Source organism: Lissotriton helveticus, chromosome 3_1 (genome assembly GCF_964261635.1).
Source record: "Lissotriton helveticus chromosome 3_1, aLisHel1.1, whole genome shotgun sequence".
Lineage (NCBI taxonomy): Eukaryota > Metazoa > Chordata > Amphibia > Caudata > Salamandridae > Lissotriton > Lissotriton helveticus.
In genome coordinates this window covers 1,766,629,894-1,766,642,957 of record NC_136061.1, presented here as the reverse complement: position 1 = coordinate 1,766,642,957, position 13,064 = coordinate 1,766,629,894, and the positions used below count along the sequence as shown (strand labels likewise).

The window sequence follows — 13,064 nt, the reverse complement described above, 5'->3', positions numbered from 1 at the left end:
ATCGGTCCTTCAGAAAGGACTTGATCCAGCCAAGAGCCAAGCCGCTAAGGCCAGCTTGTTTGACACGGTGTAATAAGATGGTATGATCCACCGTGTCGAACGCGGCCGACAGGTCCAGGAGTACAAGGGCCTGATGTGTGCCGTTATCGGCGTTGGACCTTAAAGTATACAGGACAGCAAGGTTCACCGCCTCGGTAGAGTGTGCCTGGCGGAATCCGGCTTGGTTTGGCTCCAGGTAGTCAGAAGTCTCTATGAAGTTAGAAATACAGCTAGCCACATGGGCTTCAAGCAACATGGCACCAAACGGAAGGAGAGATATGGGGCGATAGTTTGATAAAATAGATAGATCAGCACCCGGTTTCTTGATTAATGGGACTAAAATAGCGTTTTTAAATGAGTTGGGAAATATTCCCTCTGATAAGGATCTATTCAGGAGGGGGAGTATTCCATGAGGGAGTGTTGAGTAGACTTCCTTCAGTATATGCGGGGGACAGGGGTCATTGGGAGACCCAGACTTTACGCGGTTCATTAACTCCATCAATTTGGGTAGGTCGATAGGGGGGATAGACTGAAGTTTGTGTGGGTTTCTACAGATTTCCTCGCTGGCTACCGTGACATGAGTAGTTTGAATACTAGCCTTTATGATATCAATCTTCTCCTTAAAGAAATCGTTAAGCTGATTACACATCAGTTGAGTTGGGGGTTGAGAAGGAGAGGTTCTGGTATCATTGCATAGATCGTTTACGACTCTGAAGATTTCTCTCGATTTATTTTGAGCCTTGGAGATTTTTCCTGAGAAGAAGGCTGCTTTAGCAGATAAGATGGAGCTTTTGTAATTCCTACGAGCTGTCGTGAATAACCGTCTATCTTTGTCATGATAACCCTGCCTCCATTTTCTTTCTAGTTGGCGGAGTTCTAACTTTTGATTTTTTAGGTCTGTGGAAAACCACCTATGGGCGTCCATACGGCGAGCACGGGAGAACTTGGTTAGGGGGACAAGTACGTCACAGGCAGATAGAAGCCAATCAGTGAATGCTTTATCCATCAGATTAATGTCCGGAGCATGAACCGGAAGAGAATTAGTCAAGGAAGATAGGAAATCTTGGGTGTTTAAAGATCTCCATTTCCTGGCTAACCCTCCCATGGGCACAGGGTTTTTTAAGTTACCCTGAGAAGTGATGGAAAATTGCAACAAATGGTGGTCAGACCATATACAGGGTGAAGCCATAGGACTGGAGGTAAGAGTATTATAAGACCAAATCTGGTCCAGGATATGACCTTTTTCATGGGTGGGGATCAGGACATGTTGATGAAAATTCAGATTGGAGAGAAGCTCGAAAAGTTCTGAGGCATGAGGTCCTGCTTCCAAGTTGTTATACCAATAGTTTAAATCCCCTATTAACATGACCTTATCATAATCAACGACCAGACCTGCCAGTTGCTCAGATAGGGAGACTGGGAAAGTAGGCATGGGTATAGGTGGGCGATAGATCAATACCAGTACCATAGTTCCTATGTCAGTATCAGATTTAATTACCAGATTTTCAGTATCTGGTAAGTCTAAAGAAGATAAGGTGGTGAACGTATGGTCTTTGTGAATGATGGCTGCGACGCCACCACCAGATTTTCCTGATTTTCTGTTTACTGACAGGATGTAATAATCTGCCGGTAAGGCTGTAAGAATATCCGGTAAGGAGTCTGCGGTGAGCCAGGTTTCGGAGACAAGCAATATGTCTGGCCTATCCGATTTAAGTAATAGAAAAATATCTAATTGATGTTTTACCAGAGATCAGGTGTTGAGATATAAACAGCGGAGGGTCCGAGTATTAGGACTTAAAGAAAGATTGGTAGAGTTAGAGCTTTGAGGTATGGTAGGAGACGGCTCCTGCATCAAATGATGGGGGTAGATGTTATTAGCCTTTAGACGAGCGTATGTTATAGAATCAAGGAAGGATGGACCAGAATTCTGTAAAGCATGAAGTTCACAGGAAGTGTACCTGGTAATTTCTCCATTCTGCCTGGTCCCTGGGCCCGTCCAGGCGCGGACGGGCGCAGACGGGCTTGCCTTAGGCACGCCTTCGGCGCGCAAACGGCGTGCCCGTTGCGCTCGTCCGCTGCGCGTCCTTAAGAGGCACATAGTTATATGGAGGCGAGTGGGGAAGGGAAAAGGGGCGTGGCCTCGCTAAAGTGGGCGTGGCTTGTGCGTGGCTGGGGATATGGCGGCAAAATTACCCTGAGCAGCGTGTCAGCGCTAGAGTCTGCTGCGCGTCTGCTCCAGGAAGCACCCTGTCCCAAGATGTAAGTGCTTGGGGGAGGTGGTGATTTTAAAATGAGCAGAGAAAAACACAGTTAAAACAAAGCAGCAGCACAATTCTTCTCCCGGCTTTCCGCCTCAGGAGTATAACAAGTCTCTGGCGCGCTCGTGATCAGCGCAGGTTAAATACGTCAGAGAGAAAGGGGCGTGACCTCACTAGAGTGGGCGTGGCTTGTGCGTGGCTGGGGATATGGCGGCAAAATTACCCTGAGCAGCGTGTCAGCGCTAGAGTCCGCTGCGCGTCTGCTCCAGGAAGCGCCCTGTCCCAAGATGTAAGTGCTCGGGGGAGGTGGTGAGTTTTAAAATGAGCAGAGAAAAACACAGTTAAAACAAAGCAGCAGCACAATTCTTCTCCCGGCTTTCCGCCTAAGGAGTATAACAAGTCTCTGGCGCGCTCGTGATCAGCGCAGGTTAAATACGTCAGAGGGAAAGGGGCGTGGCCTCGCTAGAGTGGGCGTGGCTTGTGCGTGGCTGGGGATATGGCGGCAAAATTACCCTGAGCAGCGTGTCAGCGCTAGAGTCCGCTGCACGTCTGCTCCAGGAAGCGCCCTGTCCCAAGATGTAAGTGCTCGGGGGAGGTGGTGAGTTTTAAAATGAGCAGAGAAAAACACAGTTAAAACAAAGCAGCAGCACAATTCTTCTCCCGGCTTTCCGCCTCAGGAGTATAACAAGTCTCTGGCGTGCTCCTGATCAGCGCAGGTTAAATACGTCAGAGAGAAAGGGGCGTGGCCTCACTAGAGTGGGCGTGGCTTGTGCATGGCTGGGGATATGGCGGCAAAATTACCCTGAGCAGCGTGTCAGCGCTAGAGTCCGCTGCGCGTCTGCTCCAGGAAGCGCCCTGTCCCAAGATGTAAGTGCTCGGGGGAGGTGGTGAGTTTTAAAATGAGCAGAGAAAAACACAGTTAAAACAAAGCAGCAGCACAATTCTTCTCCCGGCTTTCCGCCTCAGGAGTATAACAAGTCTCTGGTACATTTATTTTTCCAAATAGTTTAAGTTGAAAGATTATTGGATTGGCACATTCGGGACATTTGGGTATTACGTCCACTAAGAAACGTTTATAATGTTATTTTGGTGGCCCTATATGGACAAGCAGGTGGAAGAGTTTGTTGATAAGTCTGAGGAATGTTTACTTTTCAACAAACACTGGAAAACCAGGGAGTCGTTCTTGGTACCTACTCCTTTTCCTGAATGTTCATGGAGTAAGTTAGCATTGGACTTTTCTGGATCCATTTCTCAATTGGCAGAAGTATCTAAGTACATGATCGTGCTGACTAATGATTTTTCTAAATGGGTCTATTATGAATTTGTTCGTGAGGTCAGTACTCAGGTAGCTATTGAGTTACTAAGCAACATTTTTACATTAGAGGGCGACCCTTTAGAATTAGTTATGCATAATGGAGTACAATTAGTGTCTAAACAAAGGAATTGAACATTACACTGTGGCACTTTACTGTCCCAGTGCCAATGGGGCTGGTGAGAGGGTGAATTGACTGCTCAAAGATCTGTCACTTGTGGTGTTAATGTTGAGGAATTTTCAAAGAAGTAAGATATGGGCTTATCATAATACAACCCCCTCTGTTACTGGGAGTTCCCCCTTTTCATTGCTAATGGGTAGGAATGCCAGCACAGGTGGTTTGTTGCCTGTGTGGTTGGATGGAAAAGCACCCTAACAAGTTGAACAAGAGCATAAGCTCAGTTTGAAAGTAGAAAATGCACAGAACAAGATGAAACAGTATAATGATCAATCTTATTGCCTGAGTAATGGTTTATACTACGTAATATGTGGGCCAAAAAATCAAAGGTGGATATCCTTTACAATGGTCCACTTAAAGTGCGTAAAGCTGCTCCTCGTATATAGGTACAGTTGATGGATAGAAGTTGGTGGTCAAAAAAGAATTTGGTTATCCTGGATTTTCAAAACAATATTGTTATGAGGAAGTTAAGTGTTACATTATTTCCTGTGGGAGTTTTGCAGGAGTGTGAACTTCCAAGACAGGATAATGCTCTACCTGATGCTCAGCATAGTACACATCGAAATGTGTTGAATTCATCGTCCTCTTTGGTTTCTTCTAATGTAGGTACAGGTCATGGATAAACTTGGGAGGAGATACCTCTTGTAAACTCTCATAATGGGAAGGACGTTTTAGATCAGTGTAATGTTGTTATTACTACTGGATGTGGTCATGTGTCTAAGACACTAAGGGCTAGATGTAGGAGCCCTAATACCGGTCGGTAACGGCCGAATTCGGCCGTTACCGACCGGTAATAGGGTTTTCTAATGTAGGGGTCCTAATTTTTACCGATTCGGTAAATTTACTGAATCTGTAAATTTACCGATTCGGTAAATCCAGATGTAGCTGGCACTTCAAAGAGTGCCACAGGCCCTTTAGGAGTCGGTATTTACCACCCAATACTATTGGGTGGTAAAATACCGAATTCCAGTGTACATGCACATCTGTGCATGTACACCTATGCCATGTGACACACAGACATGCCCTTAGGGCATGTCTGTGTGCCACATGGCACACAAGCCTGCAATTGGGGTGCTACAGGGTGTCGCAGTGACACCCTGTTACCCCTGCCAGGATTCAGTATTTACCGATTTGGTAAATACCGATTCGGTATTTCCCATTGATTCCTAAGGGCTTCAAGGCCCATAGGAATCAATGGTAAATACCGATTCGGTATTTACCGAATCGGTAAATACCGAATCTTACAGAATCGGTAATTGTAAAAGAAAAATTACCTACATCTGCCTACTTCCAATTTACCTACTCTTAAATACCGAATCAGTATGATTCGGTATTTAAGAGTAGGTAAATCGGAATTACCTACATCTGGCCCTTAGTAATTTACAAGAATCTGGGGCCAGATGTAGGTAAATAATATTTACCGACCTCTTAAATACCGAGTCATACCGACTCGGTATTACCGAGGAGGAAAATGAGATGTAGGTAACAATGACGGTATAAAATACCGACTCGGAACCTGTCGGTACTCGGAAACGGTATTTACCGACTCGGAATATACCTACACGGTAAAATCCGAGACGGAAAAACCAAAACCGATCCACCGGTGCCATGGCCCATAGGAATGAATGGCAACTTCCGACCCGGAAAATACCGAGTCGGGAAAAACCGACCCGGTATTTACCGTGTCGGAACTATCCGCCGAAGAATTTGAAACTGACAAACATGTGTGCCTGTGAACCAATCAGGTACTTCAACCACACCCAAATTCCAAGCCACAGGGGAACTAACCAATCAGATCCAAGCACCACACCCCAGTACCTGGGACAGGCCACGCCCATGCAGGTGCAGAAACAAACAGTCAGGAGAGCAGGAGGACAGAGTGTGGAGCAGCCTTTCCTGACACAAACTACACAGCAAGATGGAGAGCCAGGAGGCACAGAGAGAAGCTGCTGAGCGCAAAAGGAAGCAGAAGTTCAGCCAGGAGGAACTGCAGGTGCTGATTTCGGAGGTTGTCAGACATTATGGGAAAATATTTGGAAAGCAAACTCTGCATGTTGCTGAATCAATCAAGCGCAGCACCTGGTTGGACATACAAGGCAAGGTAAATGCCATTGGTGTCACCCACCGTGACCTTGAAGACCTAAAAAAACGGTGGTATGACATCCGCATAATCACCAAAAAAAAGCTTGCTGCCCACCGCAAGGAAAGTGCTGCTACAGGAGGCGGAAGAAACAGAGCCCCCAGACTCACCGACATTGAGGAGATGGTCGCTACAACCCTTGAGAAGGAATGTATACACGGAATAGGAGACGCAGACAGCTCAGCAAGAGGAGCAAAGAAAGCAGGTAAGATGCAGGAACAATATCATTTACCCTTTTACCTATTCCCCTCACAGGATAAATCAGACTCCACAACAGGTTTAACTAATGTCCTGCAATGCATCCTGGGAAATGTAGTCATGTGTAGATACCTCAGAGCAGTCAGCGTGCATTGCAGCAAGGGGAGCAACAGACAAGTAGCATAGGCAAATGAGAGACAGGCAAATGTGCAATAGAAGTGTATTTAATCTCATGACACAGGTGAACAACATTACTGACACAATGTCCATGTCTGTCCACAGGAGAGTCAAAGCGCAGCACAGCTGAGGTCAGAGAGAAGAGGAGGGAAGGAGCCGGACCTAGCACTTCTCACGGAGGGCAGGACCAAGAGCAGGCTGCCCCGATACCTGAGGAGGCAACTGCTGAATATCCACGTTCCCCTCTCCTATTTGGTAGTCAGGACACAGGAGCGGCAGAACTATCACCCACCCCCACATCACCATCCCCAGTGCTGGGAAGAGTCAGGAGCCATGATGTGCCCCCTCGCAGAATACTGCAAACATCATCGGAGGAGGAGGAGGTGGAGGGTGACACACAGGACAGAGGCAACACCGAGCAGCAGCCCAGTCCCAGAGTCACGCGGGCCAGTGTCCGAGGGCGACGGCCACGGGAGGTAGAGGATGTGCGGCAAGTCCAAGGTGTCTTCTGCGGACTGGAGGCCACCATGGTGAAGGTGCAGCGCCTGCAGGCAAAAGCAATGATGGGGGTTCAGAGGCACGCACGCACAACTAACAATAAACTGGAAGCAGTAGGCAAGGGCATAGGGGACATGGCAGAAGGCATACAATCCATGGCGTCAGGAATTTCAGATATCACACAGTGCATGACTGTCCTGTGTGACAAATTGGACAGGGACCATTTGGAGAGACGCAAGGCCCGTGTGGATGTGCGCCAGCAAACCAAGGCCCTGAACAGGTTTGCAACTGCTACCACTCTGCTGTGCAGACGGTCAGTCACGATGCAGGATGCCATAGTGCAGTGCTGCACCAATTTAAGTGAAGGTATGGCCAGGATGACCACTGCCATGGAGCTAGTGCTCGCGCATCAGACTGGCACTGGAGGCGACACTTGTGCTGCCGAAAGCGAGGGGTCCACCAGCAGGAGTGGTGCAAGCACTCCTGTGCATGACTTACGGAGGAGTGGCAGGCGTGGGGGAAGTTTGACAGGCCAGCGTGAGGACATAGGCTCACAGCCACAGCAGCCCCGCCCTGTGGCCCGTGGCCACAAACAATGACTTTGCACTCCACCCAAGGCTGTAGTCACGGTGGTGTGAACCGTGACAACACACTCATGGAGTGTTAGTATTAGTGAGCCCAATGTGAGCTAACAATGCTGTGGCGTAGTGATTATTAAACTACTTACACAAAGTTACATTCATGCCTGTGTCTCTTTACTCACTCAGAAATATTGTTGTGTAACCTCTGCCCGTCTCAGTCTCCCATCTGTAGCTGCTGCTGCCACTGTGGCTTGGGGCTCTGCCACCTCTGGGTCGTCATCAATGTCCTCATGAAATGTGAGCTCCACCTCAGTGCCTTGCTTGGTGGCGAGATTATGCAACATTGCACAGGTCGCTATTATTTTGCAGCAGATGATTGGGGTGTACTGCCGTGCACCTCCACTCTTATGGAGGCAGCGAAACCTGCTCTTTAGGAGTCCAAATGTGCGCTCAACTACGTTTCGTGTGGATCTGTGAGCCACGTTGTATCGCCTTTCACTCCTGGTGGATGGGTTGAGGTAGGGAGTGAGCACGAAGGACCGCAGGGCATATGCACTGTCGCCTAGGGGGAGAAAGATAGACATTAATTGCAAGTACTTGAGACGTAGATCTGATGTGAGTGTCAGGGTGTGTCAATGTGATTTACCTAGCAGGTATCCATTTCCAAATTCTCCGGCAAGTAGGCGTGTGTATATTCCACTGTTCTGGAATATGTATGAATCATGGGTACTTCCGGGGAACTTGGCTACGATGTCAGTGATGAGGTTACCTGCATTACATATGACCTGGACGTTGATGGAGTGCGTCGATTTGCGATTCCTGTATATGTGCTCTGTGGCTGCAGGTGGACAGAGTGGGACGTGGGTGCCATCGATGCAGCCGATCACGTGAGGGAAGTGTGCCAGTTGATAAAAGTCAGTCTTGGTTTTGGCTAAATCTGCCGGTGTAACAGGGAATTTAATATAATGCCCCATCCTCTGCATCATGGCGTCAAGAAACCTCCTGAAGAAGCGGGACAGGCAGCCCTGGGACACGCCACCCACTACAGCTATCACACTCTGGTAGCTCCCTGAGGCCAGCAGGTGTAAGCTACATAGCACCTGGACATGAGGTGGGATGGCATGGGCCCTGGGTGTTGGGTGGTCCAGGAGAGGGTGTAGGTCCCTGATCAATTGCTTGATGGTGTCTGGGTGTAGCCTGTACCTCTGCAGTATTTCAGGCTCTGTCAGTTGGAACAGTGTTATCCTCTGCCTGTACACTTGTTCCTCCCTTAGCCATTCTCTCTGTCCTGCTGCCTGTAGTCTCTGCCGTCTTGCTATGATGTAGAAAGCCGCCATCATGGGTCCTGAGGTGCATTTTGGGACTTTTTTTATAGCCCTCCCTTGGTTACCACCTGCTTTCAATGCATGGTAAATACCGACTTAAAAATACCGTTTTTCGGCAGAATCGGTATTTTTGGGCTTACCTACATCTCCAAGGCTTATTTTACCGTTTCTGATTTACCGAGTCGGAAAATACGAACTCGGTATTTATGTATACGGTAGATTCCGACACGGTAATTTTACCGGGTCATTCTTACCGAGTCGGTATGTTTCCGACTCGGATTTTAAGAACATCGGTATTTTCCGGCCTCCTACATCTCATTTCCTCGGTAACGGCCGATTTTACCGGTTTTCGGCCGTTACCACCCGGTAAAAGCCTACCTACATCTGGCCCCTGATGTTTAATATATATATTGTTTTCTTCTTTTAGGAGAGGAAATATGTATCCTGTATCTCTTTTTTTCTCTTAGGTAATTTTTATTTATATTTTGAGAAAGTGAATTGAGTTGTCATTGCTTTTGTACATCACATGTTGTATTTCTAAGTTATTTTCTATTGTTAATTTTTAGGAGGGGAGATGCTGTATCTTTTATTGCATCTTTCTGTGTAGAATGTTTATATTTGATGGTGCTTTGGTTCCATTACTTACATGCATTCCAACTCGTAGATTCTGGAGTGGGAAGTTTACAGTTGGAGTCTACTCTACTCATTACACACCACTGTCTGAGCAGGGGTGAACACTTTGCCTACTTCTTCCAGGTTCATGCAGAGTTTCCCTCTTACCTAAAATAGGAACACTATCCATTTGTTTTTATCAAATATGGGGTTTGCTTTATAAACAAATCAGTAACAGATTTTTGTGTGTGTGACTGAAAATCACTGTGCAGACCATACGGTTATAAATTCATGTGTTTTGGCAATACACAACACACACACACTTACATCAACAATGTAGAAACATTCAGGCCCTGTATTATTGCACTTTAGTCCACACAATGTTCAGAATTTTCCACCATATGGAGAAGACACTTTTACAAAAAGTAGAGTCCGGGCTGTTTTGCATTTTAAAAGTGCCTGCAAGCTACAAATCTCTGCAGTAGATGCATTAACCGTCTGGGCTGCCGTACACATTTACTAAGGCATAAGCATGCAGGCGGTGTATATGTGTACTTTTTTTTATTGAGGATCACCAAAAACTTTTGGTTTTGTAATGCCAATTACTTTTTTTTCTATAGCAAAATGAACTGTGCTTTTTTTGCTCATTGAGTTATGACTCATAGGAACAACTGTGATTCATACGCTGCAACATGGCTTCTGTCACCTCATCATCAGTCCATTTAAAATAAAATACACTGGGGCAACAGGATGTTTCATGTTTTATTTCGAAATGCATTTCCTAAGAGGATTCGTTTTTCCAGATGGTATGTATGTGTCGTTTTTAATGCAACAAATAATTCTTGTGAAGTGCATGCTGTGAACTGAGTCTCATCCTGAGTAGGAATTATGGCTGCTTGGGTTTTTTATCGGGCATGATTGAGAGTCCATGAGTTGAGGCAAAATGCAGTGCCAGTTTCCCACAGTGCGTGTCAGTGGGTCATGAAGATGTACAGACAACAATACAGCTGTCGCTACAGAAGGGGCTGATGGGGAACGGTGCCTCATCTGTAAATGATCTGAAGCACCTTGTGCCACACAACCAGCTACAGCAAGAAAAGATACACTGCCATCCTAACGTGGGAACACTGATGTTGCTCTTGTTTCACATTTCACGTATTTACTTACTGTTGCATTCCCTAAGAATATGAACATTTTCAGGTTGTTGTGTTTCTGTTTTTTTTTTCATGCAACCACAATTACTTGTGTTTAGTGCCCAGTGTTAAGAGTCGCTCCTATGTAGATGTGGGAGATCAGGATGTGGGTGGACCACGATTGAGATCTATGGTGTCTAGGCCAAAACCAGTGAGAATTTCTCACAATGACCCTTAGTGGGTCACAAAAGGGTTCAACATACATGCTCATCCAATTCTTGACCTCTCTAAAGAGCAATGGTAAGGTGTGCCAATTGTAATTGTGATTACATAAGAAAGTGCGTGAAGGAGGTACACATATGTCAAAATATTAACACAGTGAAAGTTATTGAAAATGTGATGTGGACAGGTGAGTGTGTGAATTGTGTGTGTGCGGGGGTATTCATAAAGTGAAGGAGATGCAAGGAAATACAAGTGTTTTTAATTAGAAAGAGTCTTTATCAGATTCCTTGCATGCCACACGTTGCACCGTTTTCATGTAAGATCTTCTGAAAGCTCATATGTGGCTCAGCCCTCCCTATGAATTTCCTAGGTCGTCCAGTTCACCACTCCTGCAGCATGGATGCATGACAGGCGATGTAACACACAATGCAGGTTTATAAAACTGTTCACCAAAATGGAACCACATGTACACATGCCTGTTTGGTCTAAACTGGAACCAGAGGTAACTATTTGGTTGCTTTTCCTACTGCCGTCTCACATACATACAAACACATACATTGTGTTTGTAACTCTTATAGCCTTTGCTAAATATCTTGGGCCTCATTTATGAAAAGTGACGCGTCGCTGCATGAAAACAGCGATGCATAACTTTTCACTGCGCCCTCCTTGCGAGACCAATGATGCGTCATATTTACAGTATGACGCATCATGGCGCAAGGAGTTACAGATACATCAGTATTTCTGACGTATCTGTATGGCACAAAAGTGACGCATTGCTGGAGTGTGTAACAAAAGTGACGCAACTCCAGCAATGTGTCCTTTCACATGGGGCAAGCCCCTGTGAAAGGGCCTGCATCAGTCTTAAGCCTGCTGTGAGGAAGGCATTTGTGTCCTAGAAGTGTCGCAGTGAAATCTTATAGATTTCACTGCATCACTTCTATGACCCTGTCTTGCGTCAGAACGACCCCCCTGCATGCATTATACGTTTGAAGGTATAATGTAGCGCAGGGGTTTACAAAGTGACGCATCTACCTAGATGCGTCACTTTGTAAATATGATGCAACAAGGCACATTTTTTACGCTGCTGGTGCGTCACAAAAAGTGACGCACCGGCGGCGTAAAAGTGACGCACAGCCTCATAAATGAGGCCCCTTGTCTTCAATTGCAGGTTTGCAGACTGTAAGGAATATGGATTTGAACAGGCAGATGTAAGTCCCAGCAAAGACAAAGTAATTCTGTAGACGCTCCTTGTGGGATTTAGGCGGTGCATAGTAAACAGATTCAAAATCCATTAGTTTTCTTACTTTTAAGGTCTGTGAGACAGTGCTACACATACTTTTGAACAGACTGACGTGCATACAAGCAGAATAAGAAGGTAATTATTTGGAAGTGTTCAACTGTGGTGCACCTGGTCCATTGTAATATAACATGCTTTAACTAACTTTTCTTTAATTGCAGGTTTTGTAGACAGTGCTGGTATCATTCATTTAATCAGCCATACGTGAGTGAAAGCACAACAGGTAATTGAATGGTAGAGTTCAATTGTGGTGTAGTTGCTACATTGTAATGTAGCAATGTGCTTTATCTATCTTTTCTTCAATTGCAGGTTTCATGGACAGTAACACACACACATACATTTGAATGGACATATGTCAGTACAAGCACAACAGGTGATTATTCGGTAGAGTTCAGTTGTGATGCACCTCATGCAGTTCAATATAACTACTTGCTTTAATCATTTTTTCTATTATAGGCTTTGCAGAAAGTACCACACACATTTGCACAGGCATAAGTGAATACACACACAACAACAGGTAATTGTTTGGGAGTGTTAAATTGTGGTGCACCTGGTACATTGTAATATAACTTTCTTTAACCATCTTTTCTTCTCTTACAGGCTTTACAGACAGTACCACATACACATTTGAAAGGGAAGACATGTGTACACGCAGAAAAAACAAGTAATTTCTGGTAGAGTTCCCTTGTGGTGCACATGGTATATTTTAATACAATAACGTGCTTTAACAATCTTTTGTTCCATTTCAGGCTTTACTGGCAGCACTACATATAGGTTTGGACAGGCAGATATGAGAACAAGTAGAAAACTCCAGGTAATTAGTACCTTTGTTTTGCCAGAGATGCCCTAGTACTGTGTTACAGATTGCATTCAAGAGCAAGGTCACCAACTTCAACCATTGTCTTTTTTGCAGGCTTTGTAGCATTGCAAGCTAAGACCAGTTCTCACCAAAATGTTTAAGCTTAAAGCGGTAACTTCTAAAGAAGGCGGTGCTTCATCACAAATTAGGAAATATTGCCATGTGTTCAAAGCAGAGTGGTTGAAGGAAATTGTCGATGCTGAGAGGCAGAAATCATGTAGCAAGGTTTACGTAC

General features: G+C 45.5%; 1 long non-coding RNA gene across 1 annotated transcript; it reads right to left on the bottom strand.

Annotated features, from left to right (window-relative positions):
- Positions 1-6,333: 6,333 nt before the first annotated feature.
- LOC144825130 (uncharacterized) lies at positions 6,334-7,868 on the bottom strand. Its single transcript, XR_013609292.1, has 2 exons — positions 7,564-7,868; positions 6,334-6,847 (listed from the first exon to the last, which is right to left on the bottom strand). It is a non-coding gene; the product is annotated as an uncharacterized LOC144825130 (long non-coding RNA).
- Between the last annotated feature and the right edge of the window lie 5,196 nt (positions 7,869-13,064).